Source organism: Euprymna scolopes, chromosome 45 (assembly GCF_053919585.1).
Source record: "Euprymna scolopes isolate OS-2025 chromosome 45, ASM5391958v1, whole genome shotgun sequence".
Classification (NCBI taxonomy): domain Eukaryota; kingdom Metazoa; phylum Mollusca; class Cephalopoda; order Sepiida; family Sepiolidae; genus Euprymna; species Euprymna scolopes.
The window spans coordinates 31,075,639-31,097,406 of record NC_136526.1 but is presented as its reverse complement, the minus strand read 5'-3'; the positions used below and the strand labels follow the sequence as shown (position 1 = coordinate 31,097,406).

At 31.5% G+C, this 21,768-nt stretch overlaps 1 long non-coding RNA gene across 1 annotated transcript; it reads right to left on the bottom strand.

Annotated features, from left to right (window-relative positions):
* Window positions 1-254: 254 nt before the first annotated feature.
* Window positions 255-14,073, bottom strand: LOC145269354 (uncharacterized). The gene is made up of 2 exons (XR_013865002.1): window positions 13,669-14,073; window positions 255-4,782 (listed from the first exon to the last, which is right to left on the bottom strand). It is a non-coding gene; the product is annotated as an uncharacterized LOC145269354 (long non-coding RNA).
* Window positions 14,074-21,768: the final 7,695 nt, after the last annotated feature.

Below are 21,768 nucleotides of genomic sequence, written 5' to 3'. Positions count from 1 at the left end.
AGAATAACATCTTAAATGTAGTGAAAGAAAACCACATAAGCATAATTCTTTAGTTTAATACGACTAACTTGTCGGTGCCATGTAAATAAAACGAAATAGACATTCCTAATTTTAATAACTTCGATTTCTTGTATTTTATAGTCGGCATTTCAGTAATTTTCTTTTTAGCGATACTTTAATTATTACATAAATGCCTGTAGTTTTTTTCCATTCCGTGATTAGCAAATAACCTGTTAAATTAATAAATTTCAACAAAGATTTCATATTTTATTTCAGCAAATAAATTTCTCACTCAGGTTTTACCGTCACCATTTCAGCGCGAGTTTGACGCAATGATATTTTCCTTTAAACAATTTTCAAGTTTTATTTTGTCTGACAGTATTTCACAAAAAACTGGATAAGAAAAGCAACAATATTTTTAACACAAATATTTTAAAAAAATGAAATAAAATGCAGATTAATAACCTATATTTTACAAAACCGAACTCATGCAAAAAGAAAATCAAAAGTCTACAAATACTATTATAAAAATAGCAGAATTTTTTCAACTATTACTGATGTAATATCTATAAAAAATAATGAAATTTGAAATTCATATCTCATAGACAAATTAATGACAATTCTTAGATATAGTATTCCAACAAGGATAAAGGGTTTAACATGGGACGGCCTTTTTCAAATTGATTTAGTTTCAGAAAAAAACATTATCGTCATATCAAAACAAATCAACGATTATTTCTCATAGAAATGAAATCAAATTCAACCTCAGTGTAAATAAATATTAAACTGAAATCGTTGTCTCGTTATTCTGCAACATATAGGATAAACAGATATACATGAAACACCTTAGTTCCACCATGTACATGCTTTATAAAAATAGAATATGGTTACTTTAAGCATCATCATATTTAATTTGTTTAAAGGTACAGAGTCAAATAGTCACTAGGAATCTTGTTTCTCTGCAGTAAATATTTGAGTTAGCTTCAATATAGTGTATCTAGATAAAATGGAAATCAATACATACTATATAGCAATGCATCTTTTACTCTATGCGTATGCATGTAACTTATTTGATTTCTTGCAAAAAGAAGGTAACAAAATAATTTTGTTTATTTCAAGTATGTGGTCACATAGATGACAATATATATTGTTTTTGGAAAAAGAAATGCAGTCTGTAGGACTATATTTTCTCTCCAGTATGCAATCGTGTATGTTGCAACATATAGTCTTTTCGGGAAAAACAAGAGCCACATACTTCACAAGAATATGGTTTTTCTCCAGTATGTGTTCGCATATGTTGCAACATCTTTTGTTTCATTGTAAAAGAAGAGCCACAAACTTTACAAGAATACGGTTTCTCTCCAGTATGCCTTCGCATATGTTGCAACATACATTGTTTCTGTGTAAAAGAAGAGCGACATACTTTACAAGAATATGGTTTCTCTCTATTTTTTTCATTTTTCTTATCATTTTGTTTAAGCCAGGGATGGGGCATCCTACCAGATGCAAAACATACACCTGCTATTTTAGACACACCAACCGAGAGATCTTTTTAAGATTCTAACCGTCCCTTTAAGTGCAATTGTTTGAATCTCCTTTGCACTTGGTTTACCTGGTATATTTGTAAGATAGTTTGTAAAATTCTTTTTCATAAGTCCGGTTGCTCCTATAATTACTGGAATGATAGAGATCTTCTAAAGGTTCCAGTTTCTTTTCATGTCATACATAAGACCCTGTTCACATGTGTAGCAACATATTTTGTTTCTAATTAAAAGAGCCACATATTTCACAAGAAAAGTGTTTCCCTCCAATATTTTTCCACATGTGTTGCCACATATTTTGTTTCTGTATAAAATAAATCCGCACATTTCACAAAGAATATGGTTTTTCTCATGTATGTTTTCGCATGTGTTTTAACAGATTTTGTTTCCATGCAAAAGCAGAACCACATACTTCACAAGAATATGGTTTTTCTCTAGTATGTATTCGCATGTGTTGCAGCAGATTTTGTTTCTGTGTAAAAGAAGATTCACATATTTCACAAGAATATGGTTTCTCTTCAGCATGTGTTAGCATGTGTTTCAACATATTTGGTTTCTGTTTAAAGCTAGAGCAACATACTTCACAGGAATATGGTTTCTCTCCAGTATGTGTTCGCATATGTTGCAACATATTTTGTTTCTGTGCAAAAGAAGAGCCACATACGTCACAAGAATATGGTTTCTCTCCAGTATGTGTTCGCATATGTTGCAACATCCCATTTCTCTGTGTAAAAGAAGACCCACATACTTCACAAGAATATGGTTTCTCTCCAGTATGTGTTCGCATGTGTTGCAACATACTTTGTTTCCGTGTAAAAGAAGAACCACATACTTCACAAGAATATGGTTTATCGCCAGTATGTGTTCGCATGTGTTGCAACATACTTTGTTTCCGTGTAAAAGAATAGCCACATACTTCACAAGAATATGGTTTCTCTCCAGTATGTGTTCGCATGTGCTGCAACTTATGTTGTTTCTGTGTAAAAGAATAGCCACATACTTCACAAGAATATGGTTTCTCTCCAGTATGTGTCCGCATATGTAGCAACATATTTTGTTTATTTTTTAAAGTATAACCACATACTTCACAAGGATATTGTTTCTCTCTATTGCTAAGCTTATCGGTCATATTTAAGATTTTGCAGTATAATTTTTTCTTATTTTGCTTTTTGTACAAGAAAATAAGGTTTTATTCATCTTTCAGTTAATGCTTATCATGGATTTCAAAGTTGAGATGTCTTATTTATATTTATTATGTTTGAATGACAACCTTATTTATTGTCAACTCTAATTTCTAATATATATGAATATAAGAATGTGGTGCCGCTCTGTATACCAACAGACTGTAAAGTTTGTGGCCTTGAAATAAAGGTTTGATCTTTAATCTCTGCAGATTGGTGGAAATCTAACATTTATTTACAGTGTGTGCAGCCTAATAATGCAAACCAATTTATTGCCACAAAAATTTAATTTTTCACGTTCTCCGGTAAAATTTACAAGCATATGATTTAACTGTGATATTTTCTTCCCTATACAGAGATATACTTGAAAATATTCAGGCTTAATATTCTTGTTTATGGAATTTTTCTGAAAATGGTGATTTAAGCCGTCTGACTTGTTTAAGCACAAGTGACAAAATGGGGAAAAGCCAGTTTTAACCAATTCTGATTGACTTCAAATAACTTCACTGCTTGATAAAAAAATAACTACCATCAAAATATCCAAAATACTTTGTGGAGATTATCAAACTATCAAAGCGTATGTGATCAATGGAAAGAAAAGTAGGAAAATACTTTAAAGAATAATTTTGAAAAAATTGATGAAAGGAATATGTGCCGCATTGGCAGGGTGATGGTCAGAACACCCCATTCTACTAGCAAGAAGATTTTTCTGCGAGCTGGAGCGCTCCAAATGTCGAAAAAATTAAAGATGGGAGACATTAAGGAGTTTTTGAAAAAGTGAAAATCTAAAAAAAAAAAAAAGCATTGGGCGAGAATCACATGGAAAGCTCAATGGCTGGACAATATTTAAAGATGGATTTCAAGAACGTTGTCTTCACTGATGAATGCCGAGCAATGCTGGATGGACCAGGCGGATGGTCATCTGGTTGCGTGTTGAATGGTTATCCAGTTGCATCGTGCAACCACCAACAGCAAGGTGGTGGAGGTATAATGTTCTGGGCAGGAATTCAAGGCAATGAGATTATTGGGCCATTTAGGGTTCCACAAGGGGGGAAAATTGATTTCAAGGGTTACTGCCAGCTTCTTACAAACTTTTTAATTCCCTGAAAAATCAAACTTTTACAGAGAGAAAATCTTTTGTACTTCAGAAGGATAAAGCATCTGTGCACAAGTCCGTTACACGCAAAGTTAGTTAAGGGATCATGGTTTCACAGGAGGAAGATTGTTGGTTTAGTCTCCCAACAGTCCCAAGTTAAACCCGATTTGTGAGCCTTCATTAAACCGAGAATTTATGCTGATGAAATATAATGTATCATCTTGGATTCTCTCTGGAATGCAATGAGCGCCTGTAGATTAATTAAGCCATGTGAAGTCCAAAAACTTACTTCTGCTGTCAACAAATGTCTTCTTAAAATCCTCAAAAATAGAGGAGGCTATGTTGACTAGTAAGATAAAGTGAATAAGATTGCAACTGTTTTTTTTGCTTTATTTTGTAGTTTTTTGTATGTTCTTTCATTTTAATTTTGTATTTGTTAAATAAAAGCATTTGAAACAATAAAATTATAATTTTTTTACATTTTGCATAATCTAACCGGACAGTTAATATTGTACAAAAAAAATTGTTATTGTATAAAAATGTAAGTTTAATCAAAATGTTTAATGCATAAGTACATGATAGTTTGTATAAAAATAATGGTTTGATCAGAAACCTTTCAAGATTCAATATATGTTTAAGGAGTTATATAAAAAAGTTAGGTGTTGCATAATCAAGCCACACCCACTGTAGTAAATTTTTATACATCTTATCTTAATCAATATATATTGTCAATTTCCATTTTTTCAGTATGGGTTTCTTCTCTAGTATATCGGATGCCTAAATTTTGTATATATTAAAGACTCTATGTGTACATTACTCAGATGCAACCACATATATTAAAGAAAAGAAGAAATATCTATATAATTAGCAAGAAATTGTTGGTTCAATAGATCATGTAAAATGCTATTTATGACAGAAATTCTCTTGCTTCAGGCAATTAGCATTTGCTGTTCTTTGTAGTATTCTGAAAAAAAGAAAAAAACAAAAGATAAATTACAAGTAAGATATTTTTTTGCAGACAAATGTATGTGTTGCAACATATGTTTCCTTGTAAATGAATAACTACATACTTCACAAGAAAATGATTTCTCTCGACTATGCATACATGTCAAAACATATTTTATTTCTTTGTAAGAGCTTCATACTTCACTGAAATAAATTAAAAACAATTCAAAGATAAATTTAAGAACAAGATATTAATTTTATTCTGCAAAATTATATTTTAAAGACACGTAATAAGTTATAATAAATACATTTTTGTGTATAGTAGTTTCAGCACATAAGATAATTATAAAATAATATTTTTAACTTGATTACTCAATGTCTTTATTAAAACGAGTTCTTATGCAAAGAAAAAAATTGGTAATTTAATGATTCGTTTTCTTATTCATAGTTGAAGAGAAACTTAAAAGCAATTAAGATTGAAGGAAAACTGAAAGCAATTACAGTTTTCCTTACGAACATTACAAACAATCTCAGTGACATGAACACAAATTTTTAATTTAAAAATGTAGATGTTAGCCAATTCAAAAGTTGATGGATCGAAAAAGTGATTGATGGAGAGATTTTACTGCCTGATACACATGGATATAGCGTTCATGGTGTGCTAGCAAGTGAAGAAAATGGGAGGTTGCCAGATTGCTACTTTTAAGGTCGTATTTTGCGAATTTTACCCTTTTTGAATCAGTTGGAGCCTAAAATTTTGGACAATAGATTATAAGAGTTCAAAATATTCTATATATAAGGAGAGTCTTACCCCATTTTTTGGACCCTCGAACTCAGCATCGACTATGATTACTGTTATATTCTATTTGGCTTCAATTTTAGCAATTCTTTGATAATTTTACAGAAACATGTGATAGCAATTATTAAAAAACGTTATAATTATTTTTAAATCAGTTTGATCTTTAACTATTGCGTAGGCTTTTCTAATTTGTCTTTTTTTATTATTTTACGAATATACTTATTTGAATACACTTATTAGTGAAAAATGTTACAAATAAATATTCTTGAAACAGTTTGAGCTACAAAAATGTGTTTGCCTTTTGTAAGTTTTAACATATTTTTGTAACGATTTCACATAAAATAATATTTGGTAGTAACTATTAAAGAAAACGTTATAATGAGGTATTTTAAAGATGTTCAGAATAACAGCTCATTAATTGTGATACTTGCTTAACAACTCTTCATTAGACAAAATCTCCATTTAGCAGCTTTTAAATTAACAAATCAAAGAAATCCTGTGTGTAGAATAAAAAATACACACCACGTCTTTCTCTATCTTTCCTGTTCTTCTCCCAGAGAGAACATTCATGTTTGTATTACAATCCTCCTGGCATCTCTTTGGAGTCCTAAATTGTTAACCAAACTCTTCTAGTTCCATTATCTCTTGTCCCAACCCAACACATGCAGATATATCCTTTAATGCTAAGTTTGGCCGCTGGCAAAAATGACAGACGAATAAGAGACTTTTATATACAATTAGCCTAGGGACCCGGCATTGCCCGAGTGTTTTGAGGTGTGTGTTGAGCAAAAAAAAAAAAAGAGTGGTAGTAGGTAGGCAGGCTCGAACCCATACCGTGAAGGAGGAAAAGAATTTGAAAAAAAGACGTGACGTCTTTGCCGTTGCATCCATCACCAAAGCTAAAGTGACGAACGTTTAAATTACAGCTAGTCAATTGAAAAGATGGGATGACTTTTGAAAATATCGGCAAAAAAAGCGACCCCTTCTTGTAGAAAAGTGTCCAGTTGAGGGCGAAGAAATTAATGTTTTTGACCAATTTTTCAATATTTGTCGTCCGAAGAGTCGAGCTTCAAAACAATACTGATCTCATGAAAATGCGTCGCCTCCGTCGAAAGTTTGAGGCAGACATACATTCATTTAAACAGACAGGTGAGATTTATATTATAGATGTCCAATAAAGCGTATACAGATCACTCAATGAGTACAAAAATTCACTTCATAGATTCATACATTGAACATTATCTGACTCATGTTCAAACTTCTGTTTTAAAAAAGTTTTTTAATGTCTATCTATATTTCAAAGATAAAAGTTAAAACCAATATTATCTCCAAATGGAAGTTAAATCCTTATCACAAATATGCATACAAATGACCAATTTTTATTGACAACTTTGTTAAGACAATGCAAGATAAAATATTCATAAAGAATGAGTGTTCAACGAATCTGAGAAAGTTTTAATCAAAGAGAGATGCTTTTTCTGTAAAGAGAAATTGACACCTGTTGTAGCCGTATGTCGTTTCAAAGAAATAGGTAAAAGTAAAAAGGGGTGTGTGGGTTTCTATAGTATACACACAATTTGGGGACTAAATATTTTCTGTACTGTAACACAATACACTATAAGTTCTTGGCTTAACATATACATTGCACCACTAATAAAAAAATATATGTTTTTTATAAAGTACTAACCTTCAAATAGCACACGTCACAATATGAGCTCAATCGAGTTATTAGTTTCCAAATAACATAAATTTGATTTAAGTGAAGCTACAGTGCAAGTAGTTAGAGGAATGAAAAATCTGAATTTTATGTGTTGCTAAACATTGCTCTATCATCATCATCATCATCATCATCATCATCATCATCCTATTCCATTTAACATCCATTTTACATTTGGACAATTTTAAAAAAATTAATTCCCAGCTGACGTATCAACGGGAAAAATACTATTCAAGAAAAGCGATGGTTTGATAAGCGTTAATTTGACTCTCCTCTATCAGAAACAATGATTAGAATTTAAACGTGGTCATACAGACACAAATGATGCTGAATGCTTAAGTTGCCTAAATTTGTCAGTTGCCCTGAGAAACATTGAAAAAGTCTAAAACTCATTTTTGACGATCATCGATTGAAATTGCATGTGATAACATAGGAATTAAAGATATTACAATTTTGCATGGACGTTTGTCGATGAAAAAGTTGTATTCAAAGTCTGTGTTATGTTTAATCTTAGTCCATAAAAACAACAAAGTGTCGGGAATTCCAAGTTGTTTGCAACTAAAAAGATATTTTTGTGGCATAATATGATGAGGATGAAACATGAATACAGCCAAACATACAAAGATACAAAAATCAGCTCTGTATTTAGGAATATACAAGATATTTTATTTATTGATTAGCTTAAAAAATGAACCAAAAATAGTGAATATTATTGAGCATTTTGTATGTTTGATGAAATCACCAAAACTTACCATGAATGAATAAAAAAGTGTTCAGTTATCAAGACAATGCACCAGCAACAATTGACTGTTCACAGATCACAGAAGATTACTTTGGTGAAAGAGGTTTGGTTCCAATGAAGAAATGATATTGGAAACGTAGGTGTATTTTGAAGACAAATTTTTCTACAAAAACATAAGACTTAAATTATTAGAGAAAGGCTAGAATAAATGTATCACCCTCGAAGGAGATAAAGTTAATTAAAGCCGAATTTTGCTTGAAATGTGTTTTTTTAGCAATTAAACCTGGGGCTTAATGAGCTTTGTAATATCAAGGGTCAACAAATAAAACAACATTCACTGCTGTTGCTACTTCAAACAACAAAACTGGTATGGCGAGAAATATATTAGCATATTTGAACGCTTTCTGATGCATTTGAACACATTTCTGATATAAATAAAATATAAATTAAATGTCAATGTGGTTTTCAAGTAATAAACTTTGAAACTTTTTTAAAAATATTTCTTTGAACTGATTCTTTTATTTACAAAAAGTTGGATAATTTGTTTTTAAATAAAAAAAAACATATGAAAATAATATTCTAAGTTGTAACTTTTATAGATTTTTAAAACATTTTCACAAAATCAAATGTAATGCAAGTTCAAATCTCAAAATTATTAACACTTTGGTATTATTTTTCATGAGGATCCTAAACGAAATCAAATCATCCTAAAACTAAAATTATACCTTTTTAGACCGTTATGCATGAACACTGAGAATAACTCAAGGCAAAACAAAATAAAAAAATATTTTAGAATTTTGATTGGGGGATCAGTTTTGAATTTTAGCTTAATGAAAACTCATAACTTTTTTGCTGGCCATATAATGTTTGAATCGTTCAAGTTTATAGTTATCTGCTATTTATTATTAATGTTCTTTAGCGCTAAGGTACTTCTCTAAACTAATTTTAATTTACCCCAAAGTGTGATTTCAATTTCATAGTCATTTTTCTTTAGTACTAGCAGGCTGTCCACCGTTGCCCAGTTGTAAAATATGCGAAAATATTATATTTTAATTTGTGCAGATTTCTTATTTATTATAAACAAAAATTCCATAGGTATTAAATGTAACATTAAATTCCTTTAATAAAATGATGTAAAAAAAAAACAGAAACTGAGATATGTGCATGAGAGTATTATGTTTGTTCTAAACAGTTCACTTCTAGTAAAAAAAATACTTGAGCTGAGATCGAAACCAAGACTAGATGACATGATTCTATTTCCTTTTGATGAACACCGGTTTTCTCTTTTTGTTTCAGACTATGCATTAGTTGGCCAGTTGTGTACAAATCCCAAGCACAATAGGCGTCTTCTATCATGCCTGAAAGCGACACAATGTTCAACAATCGAGATCGGAGATGCACTGCTGTACAACTCATGCTCTCTACCCAACCAAGTTATGACAATAAGACCATTACCAGCATCTTCAAAATGCGTCGCTGGATTGCCAGAAATAACAGAGACGTGCCCAGGGTGATGAAAAAGTTTTCGGCCACGGTTATGATCTTTGGTATCGTTTCAAGTGAGGGCCACATCATGCCACCTCACATCTTCAAAGTTGCCTTGAAAGTCAACACCAAAGTTTACCTGGATGTGCTGAAGAGTGTGGTGATCCCCCGGTATAATATAGATTCTGAGTGTGGCATAAGGACTCAGCGCCGGCCCATAAGTCCAAAGACACCCAGGCTTGGCTTCAGATGGAGTACTATGAATTTGTACCCTTCTCTTGCTGACCCTCCTCCTCCTTCTCCCTTGACCTGAATCTGCTGGACTACTTTCTTTGATCATACTTTGAGAACATCACAACACCAAAGCCAGCCTGATTGTTGCCATCTGCCAAGTATTCGCTAAGCTCCTGCTGGCGCTTGTGGAAAAAGCATGCTCCCAGTTCTAGACCCATATCAAGGTGGTGATTGAAGCTGAAGGCGCTTAATTGAATAGATGCCTGCTCTACTACATAATAAAATTACCTGAATTCATTTTTTTCACTAAAAGTTTAAAAATAAAGGTGTAGTGTTGTTTTCTTTCTAGTGACAACTTTATTGTATATCTTGTATATCTTGTTAAAGTTTTTGTTAAATTATTAGTCAAGTAAAATATAACAGTAACAGTTTTGCCTTTGGCATGAAATATTATGAAAAATACATATATAGATGTGTAGGTCCAGAAAAATGTCAGGTTTGAGCAGACAACAGCTAAAACAATTAGTTTCTTGTTGATATGGAGGCAGCTAACTGACAAAATTTCTTTATTATTAATTTCAATATCGTCATTCATAGTCTAAAAAAGGTAATATTTAAATTATTTTTATTAAATTCCTTTTTATTCTATTTATTCTAGGAAATATCAATTTTTAATTCCTACAACTTAGTTTTTTTTTTTAATCTTACCTTAAATTAACTTTCAGAAACTTATTTTAAATTCAAAATTTTTGTATGGACTTATGAACATTTTTCTTTAATATTAGCAGATTATAAAACATGCTGTGCACAAGAAAATTTGATTAGCTTTTAAATGATAATTGCTTCAGTTACTTGGTTTCGAAATTATATTTTTGTTTTGACAAAAGAAACGAGTAACGCTACGATGTTTATCAGCGACATGTGAAGTTTATCATTGGACTTTCATAGAAAAAATTATTCACGTTCGATTTCTAAATATATATTTTTAAATTGTTTACTATTCAAAAGGCCTCGATTTTTTAAAAATTATCAACAGTAATATTGTCTGTGTATTGATAATAAGTTTTAAGACCAAATCTTCCACATTTTTTTTCATGAACCTTGAAAAATTCAATCATAAAAAATAAAAATGAATTTCAGAAATCGTTTGAAATTACATAGTTAAAAACTGTCAAATATAAATAATAATTAATTTTTTTTTAATTTCGTAAAACTGAAATAATTTTTAAATATTTTCCAACATTTTTTCCGAAAAATCAATAAAAATCGTATAAATCGGCAACCTTTGTGACCCCAATATCAAATATATTATTTTACCATTCAAGTATACTTTAATATAGGTACGTGCAAAATGAATGCCGATGCTCAAAATGTATAAACATTTTGACTCCCTCCCTTTACTTAAAAATTTACCAAAAATCAGGAAATTAACCAATTTTAATGAAAATTTCAGTATTTATCAAATAATGATCGCGGAATATAATGAACCTATTATTATTATTATTATTATTATTATTATTATTATTATTATTATTATTATTATTGGAAATGTATTTTTTTAAATAAAACTTTTCAGCAGTAAAAAAATATGCATAAATTTATTTTTGCTTTCATGAAAATAAAGCATATTAAATTATAACTATTAAAAAAATATTCATTTTTACAGGAATATTAGCAAAAAAAACCCCTAAAGTCCGTATTAATGAAATCAATATAACTCAAAGAAAAATTAATTTCTCGAACTACAGATATTATCATTGAATTATACATTGTTTATTTAATATTTAAAAACAACTAAGCTGTAAATACCCCCCCCACATACACACATAAAAAAAATCTGATATGATCGCGTTTGGGGGTTAGGGTTAGGGTTAGGGTTAGGGGGAGTATGAGAATTTTTTTGTATATTATTTTATTTCAGACTTTTTTTTTTTTAGAAAAGTAAGTAAAAAAGCAACGAAATTTATCAATTATTTGATGTTTGATAGAATTTTTTAAATCGCGTTGTTTTTATTGAATATTTTAGTTTTAAAATTTTAGTTTTTTTATTGAATATGTTAGTTTTAAAAAGTTTACGTTCATTTTACGTTAAATTATTATAGAAAAGTGATCCCCCACTTTTTAAAACTAACATTTCTTCATATCTTGGAAACTACTCGTTTGCCGTAATTTTAAACGTTATTTTCGTTTTTCAGCGACCCCGAAAACTTTTAAAAGTGGTAATTTTAAAGGAATTTTCGAGGGTGGAGTAATTCTTCATATTTACCTTTTTTTTTAATTGAATTGTTAGGTGAAAGTACAGAATAGTTACAATACACCCTCCCTTCCCCATGTTAAATAATGGGTTTCTAAATAATAGCGTTAAAAAATAGCTCGGGTCGTAAAGTGCAGGAGCTGCAGGACTGCAGTGCAGGAGTAGCAGTATCAGAATTTTTGTAGGAATTTTTGACACCCCTAACACGAAACTGCGAATACAATATAAAAATCTCGTAATTTCTCTGTTAAAAGTGGGTTATTTATTTTCTTTATGGATTATACTTCCAAAATAAACTATTACAGTTGTTTTAAAAGTAATAAAAATATTTTTATTTTTTTTTAAAACAGTAATGAATTTTCCGAACTCAATATTTTTCAATTTTTAAACTCAATATTTTTAAATTTTAAAAATCTATCAAAATTTTTCTATTGATTCTATTTTTACGATATTTTCAGGGTCAATGTGAAATTTTATGTTCTTTCCAATAAACCGAATATAATATTTTAGACAAACGTTTTTTTTAAATTCACGCCCCCCCATTTTCACGCCCCCCCATTTTCACGCCCCCCCCCCCATTTTCAACTTTCTCTTAAAAAGTAAATAATTAATTTATGTTTAATAGTTTTATATATCACAAATTGAAGAGAAAAGGTCAATAAATAATATATTCAAATTTAAAACAAAAAAAAAATCAGTTTTTTAGAAATTTACCTGTAAAGTCCGAAGTTTAAAACCTTATTTTATAAGAACACATTTTTTCTTTTTGTCTTTTTTTTTTTTTAATGAAACCTTGGTCCTTGCTCCTTTAATTGAAAAAAAATTAGGGCTTGAATTACATTTTTCGAGGAGTTATAAGCTTAGAAAGATAGGGGGTCGAATAATTTACGCCTCTCATTTTGAAATGTCTATTAAAAAGTAAATAATTAATTTATGTTTAATAGTTTTATATATCACAAATTGAAGAGAAAAGGTCAATAAATAATATATTCAAATTTAAAACAAAAAAAAATCAGTTTTTTAGAAATTTACCTGTAAAGTCCGAAGTTTAAAACCTTTTTTAAAAAAAAAAAACACATTGTTTTGTTTTGTTTTTTTTTTTACTTCCTTACTCCTTTAATTGAAAAAAAAAATTAGGGCTTGAATTACATTTTTCGAGGAGTTATAAGCTTGGAAAGATGGGGTGGAATTATTCACTATTTTCACGAAATTTCTGACACTGCTAGTGCAGGAGTACCTATAAAAGGTAACGCCGGATCGGAAAAAAATCTCAAAATGAAAATAAAATAAATTCTCCGCTCAAAATAAGAAATGGGAGAAAAAAAAAGTTAAACGAGAGAAAAAAAGAGCTCAAAATGAAAGAAAAATAAAACAAATTATTTTTACAATTGTAGTCATCCGTATTATAAGATTTGTGTGACGTCACTTCCAATGTAAACAAAGAAGTGCACAGCGTCAGGATAACCGTTAATCAACCGAATTCGATAAAAATCTTCAAAGAGATTAAATTCATTTTTAATTATATTTTTTAAAGAAAAGTTAAATTTATCTAATTTCAATTATCGACATTTTCCTTCCAAAAATTGCTTTCCACTTCAATGTAATTATTTTTGGAAAATTTATAAAAAACATATTTACAAAAATGTGAAATAATTCAAGTAATATTTTACTTACATTTACTGAATCTTTTTTCGCTTGACGTGTTTGATGGAAACATTCGTTGATGTTTTTTAAAGGTTGTGTGTGTTTTTTGCTTTAATTAATCTCGAACGCATTGCGTCATCTTCAAAACAGGTTTTCTACTGGGTTTCTCCCTCTCCTCTCTCTGACAAGTTTGTTTTATTGTCAGTAGTACTTATTGTAAACACAATTGTTACATTTTATTTTTACTTATTATTCTATTGATTAATTTTTTTTATATTGTTATCTTCGTTAAATTAAAGTCTATAAGTCTATAAGTCTAGCCTTGCGACCTTGAGAACGACAAAGATTTTGTTGTCAGATTAGAGTAATCAGCGCATGCGTCATCAACGCAAAACAAGTCGGTTTTTTTTCTACGTTATTCTCGCCCCGCTATAACCCCCCCCCTTCTCTCTCTCTCTCTCTCTCTCTCTCTCTCTCTCTCTCTCTCTCTCTCTCTCTCTCTCTATCTCTATCATTTCCTTCTCTCATCACTAGTAATTTATTATTATTATTCGCGGATTATTTAAATTTATTTTCAATAAAGATTAATTGATACGGCGGATAAATTTATAAAATTTATATAATTTGTAAAATTAATAATTTTTAAAATTACTAATGTATAAAATTTATGTAATTTTTAAAACTACTAATTTTAAAAATTACTAATTTATAAAATTTATATAATTTTTTAAATTACTAATTTATAAAATTTATATAATTTTTTAAATTACTAATTTATAAAATTACTAATTCATAAAATTTATATAATTTTTAAAATAACTAATTTTTAAAATTACTAATTTATAAAATATATATAATTTTTTAAATTACAAATTTTATAAAATTACTAATTTATAAAATTTATATAATTTTTTTAATTACTAATTCTTAAAATTACTAATTTATAAAATATATTTAATTTTAAAAATTACTAATTTATAAAATTTTTATCATTTTTCAAATTATTAATTTATAAAATTACTTATTTATAAAATTTATATAATTTTTAAAACTACTAATTTTAAAATTACTAATTTATAAAATTTATATAATTTTTGAAACTACTAATTTTAAAATTACTAATTTATAAAATTTATATAATTTTTTAAATTACTAATTTATAAAATTACTAATTTATAAAATAAATATAATTCTAAAAATTACAAATTTATAAAATTAATTATTTATAAAATTTATATAATTTTAAAAATTACTAATTTTTAATATAACTAATTTATAAAATAACTAATTTATATAATTTATATAATTTCTACAATTACTAATTTATATATTTACTAATTCACAAAATTTATATAATGTTTTGAATTACTCATTTATAAAATTACTAATTTATAAAATTGATATAATTTTTAAAATTTCTCAATTTTAAAATTATTACCTCATAAAATTTATATAATTTTTAAAATTACTAATTTTTAAAATTACTAATTTATAAAATTTATATAATTTTTAAAATTATTAATTTATAAAATTGCTAATTTATAAAATTTATATAATTTTTAAAATTACTAATTTGGAGCATTGATTAATTTTGCGCATTGATTAATTTTGAGCATTGATTAATTTTGAGCATTGAATACTTTTGAGCATTTATTAATTTTGAGCACTGAATCATTTTTAGCAATGATTAATTTGGGGCACTGAATAATTTTGAGCATTGAATAATTTTCAGCATTGAATAATTTTAAGCATTGATTAATTTTAAGCATTGATTAATTTTGAGCATTGAATAATTTTGAGCATTGAATAATTTTGAACATTGAATAATTTTGAGCATTGAATAATCTTGAGCATTGCTTAATTTGGAGAATTGAATAATTTGGAGCATTAAATCATTTTGAAAATTGAATAATTTTGAGCATTGAATCATTTTGAGCATTGAATAATTTTTAGCATTGATTAATTTTGAGCCTTGAATACTTTTGAGCATTGATTAATTTTGAGTATTGAATAATTTTTAGCATTGATTAATTTTGAGCATTGATTAATTTTGAGCATTGATTGATTTTGAGCATTGATTAATTTGGAGCATTGAATAATTTGGAGCATTGAAAAATATTTAACCTTGATTAATTTTGAGCATTGAATAATTTTGAGCATCTAAAAATTTTTAGCATTTAATAATTTTGATCATTGAATAATTTTGAACATTGATTAATTTTGAGCATTGAGTAATTTTAAGCATTGATTAATTTTGAGCATTGATTAATTTTGAGCATTTATTAATTTGGAGCATTGAATAATTTGGAGCATTGAATACTTTTTAGCATTGATTAATTTTGAGCATTTAATAATTTGGAGCATTGAATATTTTGGAGCATTGAATAATTTTTAGCGTTGAATAATTTTTAGCATTGAATAATTTGAAGCAGTGATTAATTTTGAGCATTGAATAATTTGGAGCATTGAATAATTTTGAACATTTATCAATTTGGAGCGTGGAATAATTTTGAGCATTGAATAATTTTTAGCATTGAATAATTTTTAGCATTGAATAATTTTGAACATTGAATAATTTTTAGCATTGAATAATTTTAAGCATTGATTAATTTTGAGTATTGATTAATTTTGAGCATTGAATAATTTAGAGCATTGATTAATTTTTAGCATTGATTAATTATAGTCGAGTAACGATGCATTGATGCGGTCTGGTGTTTTTTTATTTTTTTCAGTCAATCAGCTACTGCCTCTCAGTACCGAATTCACCCTGATTGACCAAACTGCCACCACTATGTATGCATATTAATTAACAAAATTTCATATAGCAATTTTCCATGTGGAGTAAATTTTGAAATTTTGACCTCAGGTTCACATCTGCCTTGGCAAAACCCAAACAATAACCTAGTACTATCTCTCGCAAAACAATCATAATCTTATTGTATTCAAATATTGTATTCAAATATTATATTCAAATATTCTCATTTTCAAATCAGCCCAGATGAATTTAGATTCCCTTGCTTTGATTTGAGTCATTACAGTCAGCAAAGCCAGCTAGCAGGATGATTGCAATTTGCCCGGTATACTATTATACATATTAATCAGCTTTTTTCTTTATAACTTGAAACATTTTCTCTGTCCTCAATGCCTATTGCTTACATACTGAACATATCTAATCCTCTCTCGGCATTGCTAAAGAGAAGGCCATCCACCCAGGGGTCCACATACGTACAATCAGCTTCCATGAAAAGCCAATCATGAGCTGATTTCATCCGGGGAGTGTTCTCTATTGCTGAATTAAACAAAGGAGAATGCACTGGAACAGAGGTAGGGTCTGTGAATAAGAGTCTACCTCATCGAAGGGAAGGAGACCAGCAAGTACAGAGAAAACTCGACCTTGACGACAAGACATCAGCTACAAGAGACTTAAATGTTGCACTAGATCATGTCCCATATTTCTCCTATAGACACTAACGCTGTGTCTGACTTAAATTGTCCAGCAACAGAACACCCAGTTCGTTTGATCTTTTCCAACAGTAAATGCTAATTTTTCAAATTTAGAGATAGATCCAATGATTTAACAATCACCACCGAAAGATGCCTAGTAAGGCTAAAGCCCAGATCATCGTGCAGTACTACCTCCCTAAACTTCCTCTCGCATTCTCCAAGAAGGGTAATCAGTTTCAAATGACAATCTAAACCGTCGGAATGTAAGGAACGCAAGACATCAATAAGCAAATAAGTTAGGCAACTGTCAGTCAATTCATTGAAGCAGTTTTTCCTCCTCGACCAAAGGTAATGCAAATGACATAAGGTAATTTACTGGAATATCCAAAGGGAGGTTGGAAATCTAAGACTACATGAAAAGGGGCATCTCGGCTTGTAGAGACCGCTCTAGATTGTGAAACGGTTACCCTTGGATTGCTCCGATCTATCTCAAGAGAAGAGCCGGGCAATCTAATAAGCAAATGTTTGATTGCCTTACTTGTCTCGCAACACAACATTATAGTTCCACATAATTGAATAAGTTTCCCTTCACCTGTCTTGAAAACTTCCAAAAAGAATTTTGGCCATTAATTGAGCCTCTGCCAAATCATCCTCAGTTGCATTTAAGTAAGCTGGCTAATTCCCCCAAGATAACAGCAGTCTTGCTTATAAAACATCCAAGAGATCCAAATAAGAACCATCCTTTTGTGGGGGAGAAGCAAATGATATCTTGAAGTATCTTATCAATGATATTGATATCAAGATATTCATTATTTAATACCGATCTGATAGTGTTTGCTGATAATTTGCATTGACACAAATCGAGTGTTTAATCAAAAGCAGAGGTCAATCTTAATTTCTTTACTTTTTTTAATCATTGGTTATGTCTTCAGTACTACTCTCAAATCTAGGCAAAAATTATAGAAACTCATTCGATCGTTTTTCATTTCACTACCACTAAACGTAGGTTCCGTGATCTGGACCTGAGGAATTTATCTGAAAACAATGTAGGAGCTCTATTCATAGTAGATCCAGACTTATAAAAAACTAGTGGTGATACCCGGCGTTGCCTGGGTTTTTGGAGGTGTAAAAGAAAAAAAATGTTAGTAGTCTGGCAGGCTCGAACCCGTGGCACAGAGACGCGAAGGTGGAAAAGAAAGTGAAAGAAAACGTAACATCTTACCGCTACCCTATGAGGCCATAGGACGTGTTCAAATTTAGCGATGTTAATCAAAAAGTTGACTTGCGAACTGAATACGCAGGTGCAGAAATAAACGTTGGCTGAAGCTCAGTTCAGCTTTCATTTATTTGTTCCCCCACGATGTTAGGAAAACCAAGCTCCCCTGAAAAAGAGTGATCTCGCAAATGAATAGCAATTGTCTGATATAAAGGGTATTCACCACATTGATCAAAGCTGATTGCCTTCAACACATGCCAGCCATGAAAGCCAGCGAGCTTATTGTATTTATTTGTTTCCCCACGAGAGTAAATTAGGCAAAAAGGGAGACATCTTCCCAGAGAGGAGGGGAGGGGAGCTAGTAGTGAGAGCCTCTTTGTATATGGGATTACCCCTACATTGATCAGAAACTCATTACCACAGTTATATGTGGGGTTGCCCCCACGTATGGTCTTTAGTGCAACATCTGCCGAACATATACTTCCCAGGCCATGGAAGGCTAGGGAGCTTATTTGATTCGATTCAGTTTCACTTTTTTATACTAAAAAGACAAACACTGGAAACCAGGTCTTTTTAAAACTCGCTCAAAATAAATGTAGAGACGACGACCGTTCACAAATCGTAGATATTATAATCTAGGGAGCATATAAAAAGTTCTCCAAAATAGTACCCCCCCTCCTCAGAACCCCCTTGAAAAAAGGCTTTGCTGGGCATGCAAAATCGCATGTGGCCATTTTGCCTTTTACATATATAGATAACCACTAGCCCCTGGTTGATGTAAATGAAAAAAGATCTTCTAATTCTCTCCGTATAGTCAGTTCAGAACTTAACCAATCGAATTCCATCTGTACTTTTTCCTCATCCGAGACACAGGAAATTTGTAGTTTGCAGATGTTAATCTCGATTTCGCGTATGTACTCTAAATTTTCACAGTGGAATACTGAAAATGTAGCATGAGTAATTTCTGCTAAATGGAACAATCGAAACTTTCCCTTAATGTTCATCTTCAGAATGGAGATTCTGGTCAGCTACTAATCTCTGGAAGATGCCGCAGTTGATGTAAATCTTCCATGATTTGTAAAGAAAATGAACAAACTCCAACCACTTGCCTGTTGTAAATGATGCTGCTCGACGTTCTTTTTGGAATTCATGGTGAATGTTATTACTTATCACCAAGCACGGCTGGCCTGAAGCGAGGTTGCAAAAAAAAAAAATACTTCCTTCGCGACCCTCTCCTCCGATCTCTAAACTACAAGTAACAAAGAAGCTAGAACTATTTACTAGTGAGGAAGGTTTTTATAACAAATGAACCTTACTCTGTTGGTATAAATATCCACCAAAATATCGTTCACCTTGGATGTTAGAAGAGCCTCCTTTGTCGCAGCAGCAACACTTCGGTGATTTGACCACAATCCTTGAACATTTAATGTTCCTGATATTCATAAATGATTTCTCTGATAAAATTGTCAATGAGATGGGTATAGTTGCTGATGACACCACATTTTATAAGACACTAAGGGAAAACGAATGAACACATATCAAGGGCAATGGTGAAAACCCTAGAGGAAGATCTCCAGTCTGTAATGGAATGGGGACATAAATTGATGGTAGCATTAAATGCTTCTTTCTATTCATCTTTACAAGAAACGTTCTCAACCACTGATAGCCATGGCCAATAATAGATTACCTGAAAGTACTTCGTTCAACCTCCTCAGTTTAACGTTCAGAGAGAAGATGTATTAGAAAAGATACATGGAGGGCATGGCCAAGCTTGCTGCAAAGAAAGTGGGTTCTCTCTATCGTGCTAGAAACATACTTACGCCTGCAAGTATCCTGTACCTCTACAAGGTCCCCATTCGTCCATGTATAGAGTATTGTTACCACATTTGGGCTGGTGCATCTGGTGTCGTGATAATACATACTTTGGAAGCATTGATAAACAGACTCGAAGGTGGTGTAAAATGCGTTCTTTATTGTCTAGTAGTAAACGTTGCACTGAGAAACAATGGCGGACGAGATTCATACGTCACGGGCCAAGGGGCATAACTCTAGGCGACTAATAGTCTCTTAGCCTATATTATGACATCCCTTCCCTTCCATATATATGTATATAGTCCAAGGGCGATATTTAGCCTTTATCTGATTAAGGGATAACATAGTCTCTAATATATTATTTAGCTTGTCTCCATTGTTCTGGGGTAATGGTATTGTCTCTTTTTTTAGGATAGTGTAACCTATAAGTTCAGTTTCTGAGGAGCATTCACTCGTCTCTGAGATCTTCTTAATTCGGGGGTGAGTTTCTCAGTTCGGGTGTGAGGCGTGCCGCTGGAGTGTTGTTCGGTGGTCGGCTGTTCGATTTGTTTAGGGGGGGGCCTTCCTTCTGGGTGGGATCCGGTGGAGAGTCGCTGTGGCGAGGTTGGTCGGATCTATTTGCGGTTGTTGATCTCCTCCCAGCTGGTCTGAGGAACTGCCTGTTCCTTCTATAGGTGTTACCGTTCTCAGATTCAACTATGTAGGATCTGGGTGTCACGCTGGAGCGCTGAATTTTTCCAGGCTCCCATATCTTTGCTTTTTCCTGCTGGACATAGACATTCTGTCCTGCATGTAGGTGGGAGTGGTGTCTGTTATGTTTCCTGTCATAGCAGACCTTAGAATGATCTTTCTGTTTCTGTATGGCTGTCCTAGTCTGCTCATCGCCAAGTTGTTGCTTGGATACTAGGGGTGTCCGTATTTTTCGTCCGTTGAGTAACTCTGCCGGGGACTTAATGTCTGATGACAGTGCCGTGGCTCTGTAAGCAATCCATTTCTAGGTAGCTGTCTTGACCAGTTTCCCCTGCCTTCGTCAAAATTTTCTTGCATGTTCCCACCATTCTTTCGGCGAATCCGTTAGACTTGGGGTAATGTGGGGACGATGTCCTGTGTTGGAAGCTGTACGTCCTGGCGAAATCCTTGAAATCTTTACTTGTAAATTGTGGACCATTGTCCGAGTACAAGATTTCCGGCACTCCTTGTTCCTCAAATATCGTCTTAATACTTCTAATAACGGATATTGATGAGGCGGACGGAAGGCGTCGTACGAAGGGGTTTCGGCTGTACTGATCTGCCACAAGCAGATATTCTTTCCCTGCCAATGTGAACAAGTCTGTGCTGACGTACTGCCAGGGGTACGTAGGGGTTTCGTGCTGGAGTATTGATTCGGGCGGGATACTGGCTTGGTATTTCTGGCATGTGTGGCACTCTCGGACTATATCTTCTATGTCCTTATTTAACCCTATCCAGTTCACCGCTGAACGCGCTCGTAACCTCGTTCTCTCTACTCCTTGGTGTGAAGCATGCAGCTCTTCCAGTATGCCTCTTTGCAACGAGGCTGGGATAATGATTCTCTGGCTCTTGAGTAGAATTCCATCCTGGACCCCAATCTCATCTCTGAAATTCCAGAATGGCAGGAGAATTCCTGGGCAGTCAGCCCG